At 41.5% G+C, this 18095-nt stretch overlaps 1 long non-coding RNA gene across 1 annotated transcript in view; it reads left to right on the top strand.

Moving 5' to 3' along the window:
* The first annotated feature begins 16241 nt into the window (after nt 1-16241).
* The window catches only part of LOC126267941 (uncharacterized), an 83824-nt gene continuing 81970 nt past the window's right edge, over nt 16242-18095 (top strand). The window contains exon 1 of the long non-coding RNA XR_007549050.1: nt 16242-16393. This is a non-coding gene — a long non-coding RNA (uncharacterized LOC126267941). The remainder of the gene's footprint in view (nt 16394-18095) is intronic.

Below are 18095 nucleotides of genomic sequence, written 5' to 3'. Positions count from 1 at the left end.
TACACAGCTACATGACAACAGTCATCGCACTTTGACAGATGAAGAAGAACAGCAGTGAGTGGGAGGGGACAGAGCACCCCCAAATCAGCATGTGTATATTGAACACACACGCTGCCTTCACTCACTGCTGTGACATTGTGGTATGGCCAGTGCCAAAGCCACTGCAGGCAGTGAACTGGGAACTGCCTTGACAGCAGCTGGCCAGGAACATCGAGTGTGGTGTCAGCTGAAAGCTGCTTACAGTGTGAATCCTCAACGGGCATCAACAGCCAATGTTAGCATCAAGTCAAGACACTGATTGTAACTTGCAGTAATAAATAACTAATTCTGAATCTCCCTTCTCTGTGGCTTCTGGTGACAAGAAGTCACCATCATTCTTCCAAGGAAAACTGGCTAGAAATGAACTGGAAGCGTGCCTCCTGACACACAATTTTTTCTACCTCTGTCCTCTCAGCAATGGCCTCTTGCACTTTTCTAAACTTTTTCTTGCTTACATCTTTAAAGTCAAATATTTAACACTTGTAAAATAGTTGGACTAGTATAAAACATCTTAATCAATTTGAGAAATGAATTCTGAGACTGTATCCAAAGGTCAACACTGAATGTAAGTGTACCAGGACTATGGACATACTGGAAAAGGAGAGAATCAATCTGTTTTAGGTGTAGTGTTGCAGAAAATGCTGAAAATTAAGTTGACTGGTGAGGAATCAATCACAGAACCGATGATGAAAAGAGTATGTGGCAACAACTGCCTAGAAGAAGGGACAGCATTTTATAATATGTAACAAGTACACTCCTAAATATATTGAACACTGCCAGCTGGAATCAAGTGTTGTTTGAATTTCATTGTTGGCTATGCAGCGGTGAAGGCGATATTAATGGTAACTTCAGAATTTTTGCAGATGATGCAGCTATCATTATGAAGTACTATCTGAGAACTGCTATGCAAATATTAATACAGATCTTGGTAAGATTTCAGAGTACTGCAGAGATTGGAAACTCACTTCAAATGTTCAGAAATGTACATAAAATTGCATACTTCACACAAAGAAAAAAACCATGGTGCTTGACAACTATAGTATCAGTTAGTCACAGTTGGAATATGCCAACTCTTATGAATGCTTAGGTGTAATGATTTGTAGGGACATTAAATTGAATGTTTATGTAATATCAGATCAGTGCTAGATGGTAAAGCAGCAGGAAAACTGTATTTTACTTGTAGAATACCAGGAATGCAACCAGTGTACAAAAGAGATGCATTCAAAACACTACTGCAACCCGTCCTAGAATACTGCTGAGTTGCGTGGGATCTGTACCAAATAGGACTGGCGGGGGATATTAAACAGATACAAAAAAGGCACCATGAATGGTTACAGGTTTGGAGAGTGTCATGAAGATACTTAAAGAACTGAATTGGCAGACACTTGAAGACAGATGGAAACTATCGTATGAAAGACTAGTTAGAAAGTTTCTAGAACCAACTTTAAGTGATGGATCTAGAATATACTGTAACTGCAGCTAGGGTGTTTGATACTTTCTCGTAAACAGTTTATTGCACCATGGCAAGTGACATCAGGTTAACATTAACGACTACTTTGCTCTGAAAATATCCCAACATTTTAGCTCATAAGGCAGTTGGTGAGATAGATTGATGGTGTACATAACATTCAAGCTCAATTCCCTGATTACAGTAAAGTAATGTATGGCACAAGTCTTTTGTAAATTTCCTGCACACTACTGAGTAATGACAGCTGCTACTGGGAGAGGTGGCTACCTCACCATAATACCAGTCATAGAGTTCAAGACCACAGCCTGCCACTGTTCCACTGTCATAGGTGGGGGCGGGGTTGTCTTCCCTACCATCCTGAGTCAGGGCTCCAGCATTTCTCATACTTCAGTGGATTGACCACCAGGCATACCTGAATTCCAGGTCAAGATCATCGTACTACACGGCAACCGTCATTGCAAGTCAACAGATAAAGAATAGTGGTGAGCAGACGGGGAGGGAGCACATCCGAAATCCGTGTATGTAAGTCCAAGCCGCACGGGTTAGATATGCGGTCTGAGGCATGTTGTCACAGTCTGTGCAGCTCCTCCTGTTGGAGGTTTGAGTCCTCCCTCAGGCATGGGTATGTGTGTCGTCCTTGGCGTAAGTTAGCTTATGTTAGTGTGCTCCCTGCCGCTGTTGGATAAGCATCTGCAGCAGCAAGTCGTATACTCCTAGCTCACTCATTTGTTACATAGTTTAATTCTTAATTTCCTTACGTGTTTTTGGTACTTGCATTGTTTAATTCATAAATTTCAGACATATTATAGTATTTGAGAGTTGTAGCATCGCATTTTAGTACCTGAATAGTGTAAAATCACATAGTCTCCTTCCGCCGCTGAACAGTGTGTCAGCAGTGCGCAAGTAGCAGCATTACTGCATTTACTAGGCAATCTTGTATTTTAATAACCGTTTAAATTTTGTGTCGATTTGTTTGCACTCTCTGTAGATTAGTTCAGACGTTCTTTGCACAACAGTTTTTAGCATGGATAGGGACTGCAACTGCTGTTTTCGGATGCAGGCTGAGTTTGTATCCATTTGCTTCCAGCTTCAGGCAGTGTTGGCTTCGGTCACACAGCTTGAGGCTGTTGCCAATAGGCATCACTGTGGGGGTCCAGATGGGGGTTTGTTGGGGACGGCCAGCTTGTCCCACGCATCCCCTGATCGGACTATGACTGTGGTTGCCTGGGATACTGCCCGCATTGAGGCTGATCCCTCACCTGTGGAAGAGTGGGAGGTCATCTCAAGGTGTGGCAGGGGGCGAAAGACATTCCGGAGGGCTGAACAGAAGGCCTCTCCAGTTTGTCTGACGAACCAGTTTCAGGCTCTGTCTCAGGCTGATACTGATCTTCAGCCTGACATGGCTGCTTGTCCTGTTCCAGAGGTTGCCCCTCAGTCTGCAAGATCCGGGCGGTCGCAGAGGGTGGGCTTACTGGTAGTTGGGAGCTCCAATGTCAGGCGCGTAATGGGGCCCCTTAGGGATATGGCAGAACTCCGTGTGCATACCGGGGGGGGGGGAGTCATTCCAGATGTGGAAAGGGTCCTTCCGGATGCCATGAAGAGTACAGGGTGCACCCATCTGCAGGTGGTCGCTCATGTCGGCACCAATGATGTGTGTCGCTATGGATCGGAGGAAATCCTCTCTGGCTTCCGGCGGCTATCTGATTTGGTGAAGACTGCCAGTCTCGCTAGTGGGATAAAAGCAGAGCTCACCATCTGCAGCATCGTTGACAGGACTGACTGCGGACCTTTGGTACAGAGCCGAGTGGAGGTTCTGAATCATTGGCTGAGACGGTTCTGCGACCGTGTGGGCTGCAGATTCCTCGACTTGCGCCATAGGGTGGTGGGGTTTCAAGTTCCGCTGGATAGGTCAGGAGTCCACTACACACAAAAAGTGGCTACACGGGTAGCAGGGGTTGTATGGCATGGGCTGGGTAGTTTTTTAGGTTAGATGGCCTTGGGCAAGTACAGAAAGGGCAACAGCATCAACGGGTGTGGGGCAAAGTCAGGACATGCGGGGACCAAGCACCAATCGGTATTGTAATTGTAAACTGTCGAAGTTGCGTTGGCAAAGTACCGGAACTTCAAGCGCTGATAGAAAGCACTGAAGCTGAAATAGTTATAGGTACAGAAAGCTGGCTGAAGCCAGAGATAAATTGTGCCGAAATTTTTACAAAGGTACAGATGGTGTTTAGAAAGGATAGATTGCATGCAACCAGTTGTGGAGTGTTCGTTGCTGTTAGTAGTAGTTTATCCTGTAGTGAAGTAAAAGTGGATAGTTCTTGTGAATTATTATGGGTGGAGGTTACACTCAACAACCGAGCTAGGTTAATAATTGGGGCCTTTTACCGACCTCCCGACTCAGCAGCATTAGTGGCAGAACAAATGAGAGAAAATTTGGAATACATTTCACATAAATTTTCTTAGGTGGAGATTTCAATTTACCAGATATAGACCGGGACACTCAGATGTTTAGGACGGGTGGTAGGGACAGAGCATCGAGTGACATAATACTGAGTGCACTATCCGAAAATTACCTCGAGCAATTAGACAGAGAACCGACTCGTGGAGATAACATCTTGGACCTACTGATAACAAACACACGCGAACTTTTCGACTCTGTATGTGCAGGACAGGGAATCAGTGATCATAAGACCGTTGCAGCATCCCTGAATATGGAAGTTAATACGAATATAAAAAAAGGGAGGAAGGTTTATCTGTTCAGCAAGAGTAATAGAAGGCAGATTTCAGACTATCTAACAGATCAAAACGAAAATTTCTGTTCCGACACTGACAATGTTGAGTGTTTATGGAAAAAGTTCAAGGCAAATTATAAAATGCGTTTTAGACAGGTACATGCTGAGTAAAACTGTGAGGGGCGGGAAAAACCCACCGTGGTACAACAACAAAGTTAGGAAACTACTGCTAAAGCAAAGAGAGCTTCACTGCAAGTTTAAACGTAGCCAAAACCTCTCAGACAAACAGAAGCTAAACGATGTCAAAGTTAGCGTAAGGAGGGCTATGCATGAAGGGTTCAGTGAATTCGAAAGTAAAATTCTATGTACCGACTTGACAGAAAATCGTAGGAAGTTCTGGTCTTACGTTTAATAAGTAAGTGGCCTGAAACAGCAATGCAGACACTCCGGGATGATGATGGCATTGAAACAGAGGATGACACGCGTAAAGCTGAAATACTAAATACCTTTTTCCAAAGCTGTTTCACAGAGGAAGACCGCACTGCAGTTCCTTCTCTAAAGGCTCGCACAAACGAAAAAATGGCTGACATTTACATAAGTGTCCGAGGAATAGAAAAGCAACTGGAATCACTCAAGAGAGGGAAGTCCACTGGACCTAACGGGATACCAATTCGATTCTACACAGAGTACGCCAAAAAACTTGCCCCCCTTCTAACAGCCATGTACCGCAAGTCTCTAGAGGAACGGAAGGTTCCAAATGATTGGAAAAGAGCACAGGTAGTCCCAGTCTTCAAGAAGGGTCGTCGAGCAGATGCGCAAAACTGTAGACCTATATCTCTGACGTCGATCTGTTGTAGAATTTTAGAACATGTTTTTTGCTCGAGTATCATGTCGTTATTGGAAACCCAGAATTTACTATGTAGGAATCAACATGGATTCCGGAAACAGTAATTGTGTGAGACCCAACTCGCTTTATTTGTTCATGAGACCAAGAAAATATTAGATACACGCCCCTAGGTAGATGCTATTTTTCTTGATTTCCGGAAGGCTTCGATACAGTTCTGCACTGTCGCCTGATAAACAAAGTAACAGCCTATGGAATATCTGACCAGCTGTGTGGCTGGATTGAAGAGATTTTAGCAAACAGAACAAAGCATGTTGTTATCAATGGAGAGATGTCTACAGACGTTAAAGTAACCTCTGGCGTGCCACAGGGAGTGCTATGGGACCATTGCTTTTCACAATATATATAAATGACCTAGTTTATAATGTCGGAAGTTCCATGCAGCTTTTTACGGATGATTCTGTAGTATACAGAGAAGTTACAGCCTTAGAAAATTGTAGCGAAATGCAGGAAGATCTGCAGCGGATAGGCACTTGGTGCAGGGAGTGGCAACTGACCCTTAACATAGACAAATGTAATGTATTGCGAATGCATAGAAAGAAGGATCCTTTATTGTATGGTTATATGATAGCGGAACAAACACTGGTAGCAGTTACTTCTGTAAAATATCTGGGAGTATGTGTGCGGAACGATTTGAAGTGGAAAAATTAATTGTTGGTAAGGTGGGTACCAGGTTGAGATTCATTGGGAGAATCGTTAGAAAATGTAGTCCATCAACAAAGGAGGTGGCTTACAAAACACTCGTTCGACCTATATTTGAGTATTGCTCATCAGTGTGGGATCCGTACCAGATCGGGTTGACAGAGGAAATAGAGAAGATCCAAAGAAGAGTGGTGCGTTTCGTCACAGGGTTATTTGGTAACCATGATAGCGTTACGGAAATGTTTAACAAACTCAAGTGGCAGACTCTGCAAGAGAGGTGCTCTGCATCGCGATGTAGCTTGCTCGCCAGGTTTCGAGAGGGTGCGTTTCTGGATGAGGTATCGAATATTTTGCTTCCCCCTACTTATACCTCCCGAGGAGATCACGAATGTAAAATTAGAGAGATTAGAGCATGCACGGAGGCTTTCAGACAGTCGTTCTTCCCGCGAACCACACGCGACTGGAACAGGAAAGGGAGGTAAGGACAGTGGCACGTAAAGTGCTCTCTGCCACACACCATTGGGTGGCTTGCGGAGTATAAATGTAGATTTAGATGTAGATTAAATGATGCGTAAGATTAGGGCCGGCCCGATGACCTCAGCAGTTTGGTCCCATAAGACCTTACCACAAACTTCCAAATTTTCCATGTAAGTCCAACATATGCTTCACCTTCACTCAGTGCCATGGTATCAAAGTATTGCCAACACCAGAGTTACTGTGGGTGGCAATTCACCATAGCAGCAGCTGGCTACGAATGGGGAATGTGGCATCAGCCACTTACAATACGAATCATCAATGGGCATGAACAGCCGATGTCAACAGTGATTCAGGACATGGATTGTAACTTATCTGACATCCTGACATGGAACCATCTCTGCTTCCAACCTCACAACTGTCACCTCTTGCAAAATTTGTATCAGGAAGTGGCTGTGTTTCTGGAGATTGCAACACTGGCATCACAAGTCTGAATGAAATGTTTTGCACGAGAGACAAACTAGCAGTTACAACAATTTTGGGGTGAGTCACTGAAAATCTCTGTTACTCACAAATATTTTTGGTTGTGATCATATTGAGAATAGGACACAGTGAGTTAAGACTTACTTTTGCAAAGCCTAATGAACACACAAGTGTGTCTGAATTGAAGGGGAATTATAGTGCAGTGTATTTAGTACCTGTAGATCGTAAAATTTGTAATTTGTCTGGCTACAGTGGACCTTGTGATAAGTTTATCCTCTAATATGTTCATTTGTGGGAAGTATGGTCATGCAAAAGAGGACTGTGTTAAATGTGACTGGGTGTTGGTGAGACAAAGTAATAAGTAATTTTTGAAAAGGAAATTTGCACAAATACCAGAAAACATGAGCAATTACTACAGTGGACACGGTATAAGCTCTGATGGAGGAGGTTAAATTATTAAAGGAACAGAATGAGCAAGTGGCTCAGCAGTTATGCAGTCAAACTGGAGATCATTCACTCTCAGATTATAGTGAAGTTAAAACACTACTGGCAGTATGTTCCCCTTACACATATCCTGTATTCACTGTCTTACTTCCCTTTTTTTTCTGGTAGAACATCGGAGGATGTCACTATCTTTATTCAGGATGTGTTATCCACAACCAGTTTGCACAACTTATTTGAACAAACATCACTGCAGATGGCCAAACTGCACTTGTTGGGTGAGGCTAAGATGTACATCATGTACCATGAGATTTTGAATGAGGTAACCACATTTACAGAGTTAGCACTTTAGATTGTCCCACAATTCCTTTGCTGTGCATCCCTTTTCTATATGAGAATAACTTACAGGGTCAACTAGAAAAATTGATCTAGATTTTGCCTAATGTTATTTGTTCTGGAAATATAAATCTGTGGACTTTGACGTTCCATCAACAACATCCCAACAGTCATTCAACTGTGGATAAGATTCTACTGCAAACTTCCAAGTTGCATAATTCTCTCATCTCATGAGCTTCTTAATTTGTGGTATCTGAGCAGAAGCCATTTGCATAGTTACAATATGCACTCAAGAACCAAAGAAACCAGTATAGCCTCCTAATATAGTGTAGGGCCCTCTTGAGCATGCAGAAGTGCCACAACATGACATGGCATGGACTCGACTATTGTCGGAAGTAGTGCTGGAGGAAACTGACACAAAGTGTCTAGCAGGGCTGCCCATAAATCTGTAGAGTACAAGGGGGTGGAGATCTCTTCTGAACAGCACATTGCGAGGCATCCAAGATATGCTCAATAATTTTCATGTCTGGGGAGTTTGGTGGGTAGTGGAAGTTTTTAAATTCAAAAGAGTGTTCCTGCAGCCACCTTGTAGCAATTCAGGGTGTGTGGGGAGTTTCTTTGTCCTGCTGGAATAGTCCAAGTCTGTCAGAATGCACAATTGACATGAATGGATGTAGGTGATCAGACAGGATGCTTACATACGTGTCACCTGTCAGGGACATGTCGAGACGTATCAGGAGTCCTATATCACTCCAACTGCACTCACCCCATACCATTACAGAGCCTCCACCTGCTAGAACAGTCCCATGCTGACATGCAGAGCCCATGGATTCACGAGGTTGTCACTGTACCTGTACACGTCCATCCGCTCAATACAATTTGAAATGAGACTCTTTTGAGCAGGCAACATGTTTGCAGTCATTAACAGTCAGTCCAATGTCGATGATGAGGACCCAGGTGAGGCGAAAAGCTTTGTGTCATGCAGTCATCAAGGGCACACAAGTGGGCCCATATTAATTGAATATTTCACATGCTGACACTTTCTGATGGCCCAGCATTGAAATCTGCAGCAATTTGCAGTAGGGTTGCACTTCTGTCATACTGAATGATTCTCTTCAGTTGTTGTTGGTCCCATTCTTGAGGGATCTTTTTCTGGCCGCAGCAATGTCAGAGATTTGATGTTTTACCGATTTCCTGATATTCACGGTACACTCATCAAATGGTCATATGGGAAAATCACCACTTCATCACTACCTCACAGATGCTCATGTACAAACTATAACCCCACATTCGAACTCACTTAAATCTTGATAACCTGCCATTGTAGGAGCAGTAACCAATCTAATAACTGCGCCAGACACTTGTTATCTTATATAGACATTGCCCACCACAGCACCGTATTCTGCCTGTTTACATATCTCTATATTTGAATATGCATGCCTATACCAGTTTCTTTGCTCACAAACAATATTTTTAATTTTTCCACCATTCACTACCCAGACTTATTCATTTCAATTTGTTAGGCCCATGAGGTGTCATTTCATATATTTGCACAGAAAAATAATGTTGGTGGAGAAATGTAATTTATAAACATATATTTTACTTTATTTAACATGTTCCCAGCACTGCACAAAGCCATACTACAAGGCATATAGCTCAGAACATGTAGCATAGATATATAAGAATACATATAACAAGCAGAGATATCTGTACACGTAAACTCACTGCCACATAACAAATATTTTGTTTGCCATATCTCAACAAAAAACTTTGACTTACACTTAGTATTGTTAAGTGTCAATCAGAAGTTACGTTTCTGGGGCATATAATTAGCCAAGTTGTAGTAAGGAAAGACATGCACCTTACATCAGCAATAAATAAGTTTCTGGTCCCTCAGACAGTTAAGCCATTACAGTACTTCGTTGGATTAGCCAACTACTACATAAAAATCAATGACGAGGTTGGCTGAAGTGGCACAACCACTAACAAAATTATTGCAACAAGGTGTTGGGTCTGGCTGTACACCTGAGTGTCAGACAGCATTTTAAAATTTAAAAGATATATTAACTTTGGATCCAGTTTTCATTTTTACAGATTTCACAAAAGAATTCATATTGTTGTGTGATGAAAGTGTTCTACAGCTTTAGGAGCAGTTTTGGTGCAAATCATTAATGGGAAAGAACACCCAATTGCATGTGCATCTCGTCAGCTTAATAAGGCCGAGCACAATTTTCTGCCACTGAAAAGAAGATTTCGGCGTTAATATATGATATTTCTTATTTAGATATTATCTATTTGGACACAAGTTCACAGTGATTACTGATCTTGCAACTTTAAAATAGCTACTAGGGCTAAAAGATTGTTCAAGTTGTCCAACAAGATGGGCTTTGAAACTAAGTGAATTTCATTGCGATGTAATCCACAAATCAGTTGTTAATACAGCAGAAATGCTGTCGCACTTAGCAGGAAGATTGGGGCAATTCAAGTCTCTGGGTCTGATCTCAAAGGTCTGAAGAAAGTTCAAGCAAGTTATATAGAGAGTCAGGTGTACTGCAAACAGACACAGTTTATCATACAAGATGGGATACTGTGTGTGGACCACGTGTTCTAGTTCCAGCAGCTTAGAAGTATTACAGCAAGCACATGATCATGTTTTTGGGTCATCGGGGTAAGTGAACAACAGATAGAAGAGGAGCAGGAAGGTTCTGGATGAGAACAAGGCATGCTTATGTTCAACAGTATGTCAAGAACTGTAGTCCATGTGCGCAGCATGCTGATTTATGCCATCAAAAGATGTAATTAAATACTATGAGAATCTGATTACCCATTTCAAATTACAGGACGATATTTTGGGGCCATTACACAGGAGTCAGTCAAGTAGCAATTATATATTAAAAGTTATCAATCACTTTTCAAGACATTTAGTAATAGTACTATACCGGATCATAAAGAGAGCACAGTGGCTCACATTATGGTAAACCATTGGATACTTAAATTCAGGATTCCACAATCAATTATGATGGACCAAGGGACCAATTTCGTGTCCGATCTCATTAAGCAGTTGTGTGGCTGACTGAAAGTTAAGAAACTATGTACAAGTCCATTCCACTCACAGACAAATAATCATGCTGAAACATTTCATAGGACTATATCAAAGATGCTAAATCATTATGTGAATTCTGAACCCTTAGACTGGGACATATTTAGATTTTGCAGTTGATGCCTACAATTCAAGAACTCATACAGGAACAGGGTTATCATCTTATGGGGTTGTAAATGGATGCAAAATGCCATCGCCATATAATGTGATTCAACCAAAGTTGGGAAAAGAAGATGAACACGCTAAGGTATTTGCAAAAACTCTAAAGAAAGCCTGCCAAAATGTAGAATGGGCCAACATAAAAGTGCTAGAACGTCAAAAACATGTGGGTTTAAGTAAGTGGAATTTATCACAATATCAGATGGGTCGATGGATGTTACTTGCGAACCTCTACTCTCCAGACGGTAAGACAAAAATGTTTTTGATAAAATTCTGGGTCCTTAACAGGTGATTGAGGTAAAGTGATGTGTAAATGTAAAGTTACAGTGACCAGGATAAACATTAGTTCATATCAGTAGAGATAAACCTTTTCAAGGAGCCTTTGATTCCTTTCCTTGAGTACCATTGGAAATGCCTTGTACTGGAATTAAGAAGCAAAAGAATAAGGAAATACCACAGAATGGGCCATATGGATTGAAACCAAGGAATACAGAATTGGAGATGTAGAGATAAATGGGTAATAGTAGGACTTTTTCTTTGATTCACCTGGTGTACTTAGTTGTATTCCCACTTTTTTCTAAGCAGGGAGGGAGTACATGCAAATTATTTCCTCTAGGTGTTGGTGTGAATGACACTTGGAAACAATTTAGCAAGTGGTATGTACTTGCTCATCATCAGAGCGGAAGACAATGTCAACCAGCCTTTACAGAATGTGGTTTTGTTCATGCAGCAGCTGGATGTAGCCCTTACAAATCACAGACGGTTTCTGAGACTGACCTTTGACATCTGGGAGGTAAGGAATGAAATGAGAAGGTTCAAGATATGTTCTTAGAAGTGCTAAATAAATCAAAATTGAGCAATATAGTAAGGGGTATGTGGAGTGAATACAGTGTGTCTGAAAAAGAACTACCTAGTTTTAATGTATCCTAGAATCTATATAAAGTGACATACACGATTCTAGTTTGTGGTGTTTGATTCATAAACTCTCCAAGTTTGACTCCCCTGCATTTTGCAGGTCTGCTTGACCTTGAGACAGCACCAGTGCTGTTTTTTTCCTCTGCTCCCTCAGTTCAGTCCAGGTGTGCATACAGGGCAGCACAGAGCAACTCAGCAACACTGTGTACTCCTCAACAGACAGCGCAGTGTGTTATTTGGCTTTTGAAAACTGAGTCAGTTATAACAGTGGAACGTAATTTTAGATGTCAGTATGGTGGTGAACCACTTACAGCAAAAACTACCCATCATTGGGTAAAGTCTTTCAAGGAAACCAGTAATGTTTTAAAAGCAGAATCACCAGGTAGACCGAGAACTTCTGAAGATGTTGTTGAATAGATCCCTGTTTTGTGTGTTCAGAGCCTGAAGAAGTCATTGGCCAGACATAAGGAGTGCCTAAAGGTACTGTGTATGATGTTGTGCATAAACAACATAAGTTATGTGCCTACAAATTTTAACTGTTACATGAAATAACACCTACTGATAAAATCGAAAGGTTTGAGTTTGTTCTTGACTTTCTACACAGAATTGATGATGATGTCAGTTTCTTAAAAAAAGATTATCTTTTCGGATGAGACTACATTTCACCTCAGTGGAATAATTAATCATCTTAACTGCATAATTTGGGGGCAGAGCATCCATATGATGTTATTCAGCATCAATGTGACTCTCCCAAAGTTAATGTCTGGTGCAGTTTGATGGCAGATCGTGTTATTGGTCCTTTCATTTTTGTATAAAAAACAATAAACAGGGATGTTTACTGTGGCATGTTGACAGAGTCCGTCTTTCCCCAAATGGACAATATTGAGGTGGAAAAGGGGCTTATGTTTTTCCAACAAGATGGCACCCCATCTCATTACAGTAATCATGTGTGAGCGGCTCTTGACACTCGCTTTCCAGGAAGGTAGATAGGCAGGGCTGGCCCAATACCTTGGCCACCATGAAGGTTAGACCTAACCCCACTGGACTTTTTCTTTTGGGGCCACATAAAAAATGTTGTGTATAGTGAAAAGATCAGAGACATCAGTCATTTATGAGAAATAATTGTCGTGGCAGTGGAGACAGTTACGCCTGAGATGGTGGTGAATATGTGGCGAGAAGTGGATTATCGTCTCAACGTGTGCAGGGCAACAAATGGATCCCACGTTGACGTCTACTAACATTAAACAAAACTTGTAGGAATTCTCTTTCATGATATGTACTCATTGGTGTAATTTTTCATTAATTTCCCCATTAAATTTATACTTAAAAGTAGGGAGTTCTGTTTCAAACACCCTGTATTATGAACTTAATTTCTATGATAAGCTAAGAGAGCAGTTGCAGCAAGTAACAGAAACAATCCCACTTTCTAAGAAAGAGAGGATGCCTGGATGCATGTGGTAAAACCGAGCGAGGTGACGCAGTGGGTAGCACTCTGGACTTACATTTGGGGAAACAATGGTTCAATCCTGCATCCAACCATCCTGATTTAGGTTTTCCGTGATTTCCCTAATCACTCCAGGCAAATGCCGGGATGGTTCCTTTGAAAGTACACGCCCGACTTCCTTCCCCATCTGCCCCTAATCCAATAAGATTGATGACCTCACTGTCTGGTCTCCTCCCCCAAACAACCCAACCCCCAGGTGGTAAACTATTACAAATCATGTTTGGCACAGGAGATAATGATGGTATTTCAAGTTTGAATAGAAAAATAGGTCTAGTGCAAGAAGTAACAAGACACACAGAAACAATAGTGGATTGGCATACAGTGCGAATTATGGGTATGGGTTAAGGGTTATTAAATGTAGCTAAAGCCATACATAAAACATAAACTGAATCACAGCAAAATTGTGATGTTACAATGATTACCACGAACGAGGATTTAGGTATAATACAAAATCATCTAAAAACATTAGAACCAGCTTTGTGTTGCCCAGAAACCCCTTCAGTATTTTAGTACTTCAGAATATTTCCTTTCTAAATTACGTGCTAGATGCTACAGTACTACAGGACATAGATAAGATAATTAATGCAGGAAATGGGCAAATTACAGTCGAACAAATTTTAAGACATGTTCTGGAATATCACTGAGTATGAAAGCAGTTCTAACACATTTACCATTTGTGTAACAGCCACTGGTATGATCGCAATACTAGCAGTCATTTGTGCAGTTCATCTTTTCCTAAGATGTAAAATAACGCAAGCAGAGTTAAAAACCACACACAAGATCCCTCTAGAATGGGTTGTATCACGAAGAAAAACAGAAATTGTCACGTAGGTTAAGTTGGTAAAGAATTTTGTAAGCAGAATAAGATTTTTTTGTTTTTTATAAAATTTGGGATAAAATTGTTTAGAAGAGAGGTGTCTGTTGCATGCCAATGTTGTACAACGTAGCAAACAGTTAAAATTTTCAAAGTCCCAGAGTGGAGGTACCTTACATTACAGTGGTGTCGACATGAGGCTGGCATAAAGAATAACATTTCACAACCAAACAAAGAGTGGGTCATGGGGAAGCACAACACTGGTACTTCTGATGAGCCAGACAGCAGACCTCAGCAGAAATGTAGTGGGCCAGAGCAGCTAGGCAGGATGAGAATATGTTCATTACGTGATGAAAGAAATACAATTGCTAATCTAACAACGTCTGATAAGACCTATTGCAAACCAGTGCAATGCTATCACAACCTCGTTAAGCAATCATAACAGAGTGACAAATGCTGACCCTTTGTAGTAGCAAGGCCTATGTGGTCATCACAAGTAACGTCTGGTATACATTTGCCACTACTTCGCTCATTAAATACGCCATAAATATGGTTGTCGGTCAGGCGGATTGGTGGCGTACATAAAATTCACACGCGATTATTTTAGTTACAGGAAAATTGATGTCTGGCACAAGTCTCTCGTAGATTTCCTGCATGCTACTGAGCAATGACAGCCACTGCTTGTTGGGGTGGCTACCTCACCATAATCACCAGTTGCAGAGTTCAACACCATAGTTTGCTGCTGTCGCAGATGGTTTGACCCAGGGGTCTTCCCTATTATCCTCGGCAGGACATCAGCATGAACAGGGCATACCTGAACAGCAGGCCTAGATCATTATACTATACAGCTACATGTCAACTGTCATCATTGTTCACCAGATGGAGAACGGTGGTGAGCTGAAGGAGACAGGCCATTCCCAATGAGGAGTTGGTATTTCAAAAACGTGTTGCCTTCACTCATTGCTGCAGCATCATGGTACAGCCAGTGCAGGAGCCACTGCAACTGGCAATTTGCCAGAACAGCAGCTGGTCAGGAAAGGCAAGTGTGGCGTCAGCTACCTTGAGTGGGCTGAAGGCCACTTGCGACACGTATCCTTGACAAGCATCAATAGCCAATGTCAGCAGCAAGTGAAGACACTGATTGTACCAACATGTTTCGCGAATTTTTATTCCATTTCTTGCAAGTGACAAATTCCAAACAAGCAAGTGAGGGACATAATTTGCCGGATACAAGCTTGCATCAACCTTAAAGCACGTGTATGCACATACTGCAACTGCCGCTTGGAACCTTCAGTAGTGTAGTTCCCGTCCACTCCTCGACCTGCACAAACCGCCATCTTTCATGGATCGAACTTAATTCTGACATACTTTGACCACAGATGTTGCACTTGGGTGCATTTGTGCACCTCTCAATACAGCGTTGTGAGGATCTTCGGGGGCAGAGCTATGTGTTGCCACCAATGCAAGGTCCTAGTGAAGGTGGTTTTCTATTTCCTTCTTCTGACCTGTTAACGAAGTTTCAAATGTCTCTTTGCGTCGCATTTGTCACTCTAATGAGTGTTTGTGGAATCTGGTGTCGTGATAGTGTTATTATGGATGAAGGGAAAGGAGAGAGTGATGAAACCTGGTGCCGGCAAATAGCTTACTCCTCTTGAATTGCATCACGCTCATCACCGAGCTTTAATGTACCCATCCTATGGGCTGATCACCATCAGCAGTGATACAAGCCCTCACTACATGAGGCGCTGCGAAGAGCATTGGAATTTAGCCCAGGAAATTGGCAGAAAATCTGTTGGTCAGTAATTGAAAGCCACCACATCTCCTTTCCTTCACAGCCAAACACTAATGAGCAAAACATGTGACACCAGCAGGATTTGAGTCAGCTACCTCCTAGTCAAGAATCACTAGACGGGCGTGCTTTAGCAATCTCGCCCGCGAAGGCAGATCACTTAAGATGATATTTAAAATAAATGTTTCCAGCTAAGATGACCCCTATCCAAGTTCTTCCATACAGAAAGGCGTTGGAAAGATTCCAAACAATGATACAGAGCAAGATGAAAGCACAAAGGAAACTAGATCACGCAAAAATCCATGACTGGGAGTAATTTATTTCTGAACATTTTCTGTTGTGCTAACGACAATTTCAGTATGCTAATAGTTATATTTATTTTATATTCTGTGAAGCCAAGGACAAATGGATTCTCTGAGATAGCTTTTCTGAGGGCAGTGTCGACTGTTAAACAACTGAAAATCAGCAGTATGAGCTTGGCCCGAATGGCGTAGCTCCTTTTTCGGACAGCTAATCAAAATTTTCTAGTTATATTATCAAATACTCTTTCATTACCCTGAAAAGCAAATCAAAACACGTATCATCATGAGGTTTGTAAACATCTACAGATTTATTTTTCAATATAGATATTCGTAGATGTCTTTGTTTACAGCAGTGATTTCTGTATCATAACAGTGCCTTTTATTTATTATAGGAAAGTTTTCTATCTATAGTAGCAGATCTGTTCAGTAGTAAAAAAGTAATCTTGGGTTAACGCGAATTACATGTCGGTAGCTCAACAATACAAGTGTCAGCACATATCTGCTAAACAATAGCTCCCCTTGCTACGATATACAGGGTGGTCAGTAACAGTATGAAGAGTTTGGTGTCGCAGGGTACGGTATCCTGAGAAATAACTATTAAGAAAAAAATTGATACGTCACGCCATATCCGAATTGATTAGCATTGAACTTAGCCAATCAGATGGTCGCGCTCGCAAATTCAAGCTACCCGCCAGATACAATTAGTGTCAGCTGTTGATGATACCGCAAGAGACTGCACCAGCCTTTGATTCTTACTACCATCTCTCGCAAATTTTTGTATCGGTCTCTTGTTCGATTTTAGGGAACCAAACAAAGAACATCGCCATCTCTGGCGGGCCGCTTGAATCTGCACGCGAAACGGCGTGATTAGCTAACTTCACTGGTAATTAACTCGGGAACGACGCAACGTATAGAATTTTTTCTTAACAATTATTCCTCAGCACTAGTTACTAGTTACCCTGTAACGTCCTTAACAAGCTTGTTTCTCACCACCGTGTAAAATTCCGCAGTTCTCATTTGCTTCGCTTTAGTACACTTTGGAATGATAAACAGACAGAAAAGTGCTATGTATTTGCAGCGAATGCCAAAGTAAATGTAGGTACGAGGAGTCTTTTGATCAATGACTTAATGTTAATGGCTGCTGTGATGTCACTTCTGGGTGCATATTTCGAATTGGATTTCCTCATAGTATTATTCTGTTAGGCTTAGAGAGATATATTTTTTAAAAAATTTCTGCTGTGTAAGCTCTGTATTAGCGGAAGTTCTAACGTTTATTAATCATTTAAACTGCGAAATATGGAGGCCAGATTTCTTAAATACTTTTCAAGAGAACGCACATTGTTCTTTGGTGATTTCTGTTTTGATTTTTAGTCTTGGTGGAGGACGAAACTTTGTGTTTAAGTAGCTTCATAATTAGGCACAATTAGTTGCACGCAACGCTATGTGGAAACACTTATCTGCTATTGGTAAGTACTGCCGGATATGCTGTTTGTGTAATTCATATTTCCGCAATAGTGTTTGTGTGTAATGTCCATACCCAATGTGATTGTTGGGAATATGCGATTTGCGTGACATGTAGCTGAACTTCGGTGCGTGCTATCTCCAGTTGGCCTACATGGCTAAAGTGTATTTTTCGATACTAGCTTCCATTTCTTTATTTTTTTTTCATTTTAGTTTCCTACTGTGTATAGTGCCCCCTCCCCCCCCCCCCCCCCCCATTACTGCGGTAAGGCATGTTTTACGATCTGATTTAACAGCCAATCAAACGACGTTAAGTCATCTGTCGTATATTCCGAGTCAGTAGTCAAAGCCGACGGCCAGTATATTATAAGTCAAATACTCGTAAATGACAAGGTTTCATGCGCGCATTCATCAAACAAAATTATAATAAAGCAAGGACTTGTTTGTCCAAACTGATAATCGTACACTGGATGCTTCTGGACAAAAAGTAAATATTCTACGTTTAGAGATGACATCTTGGAAAACAGTA

This window comes from Schistocerca gregaria, chromosome 4 (assembly GCF_023897955.1).
Source record: "Schistocerca gregaria isolate iqSchGreg1 chromosome 4, iqSchGreg1.2, whole genome shotgun sequence".
In the NCBI taxonomy this organism is placed as follows: Eukaryota; Metazoa; Arthropoda; class Insecta; order Orthoptera; family Acrididae; genus Schistocerca; species Schistocerca gregaria.
Note: the sequence above shows the minus strand (reverse complement) of the source record. Positions and strands in the feature narration are given on the sequence as shown.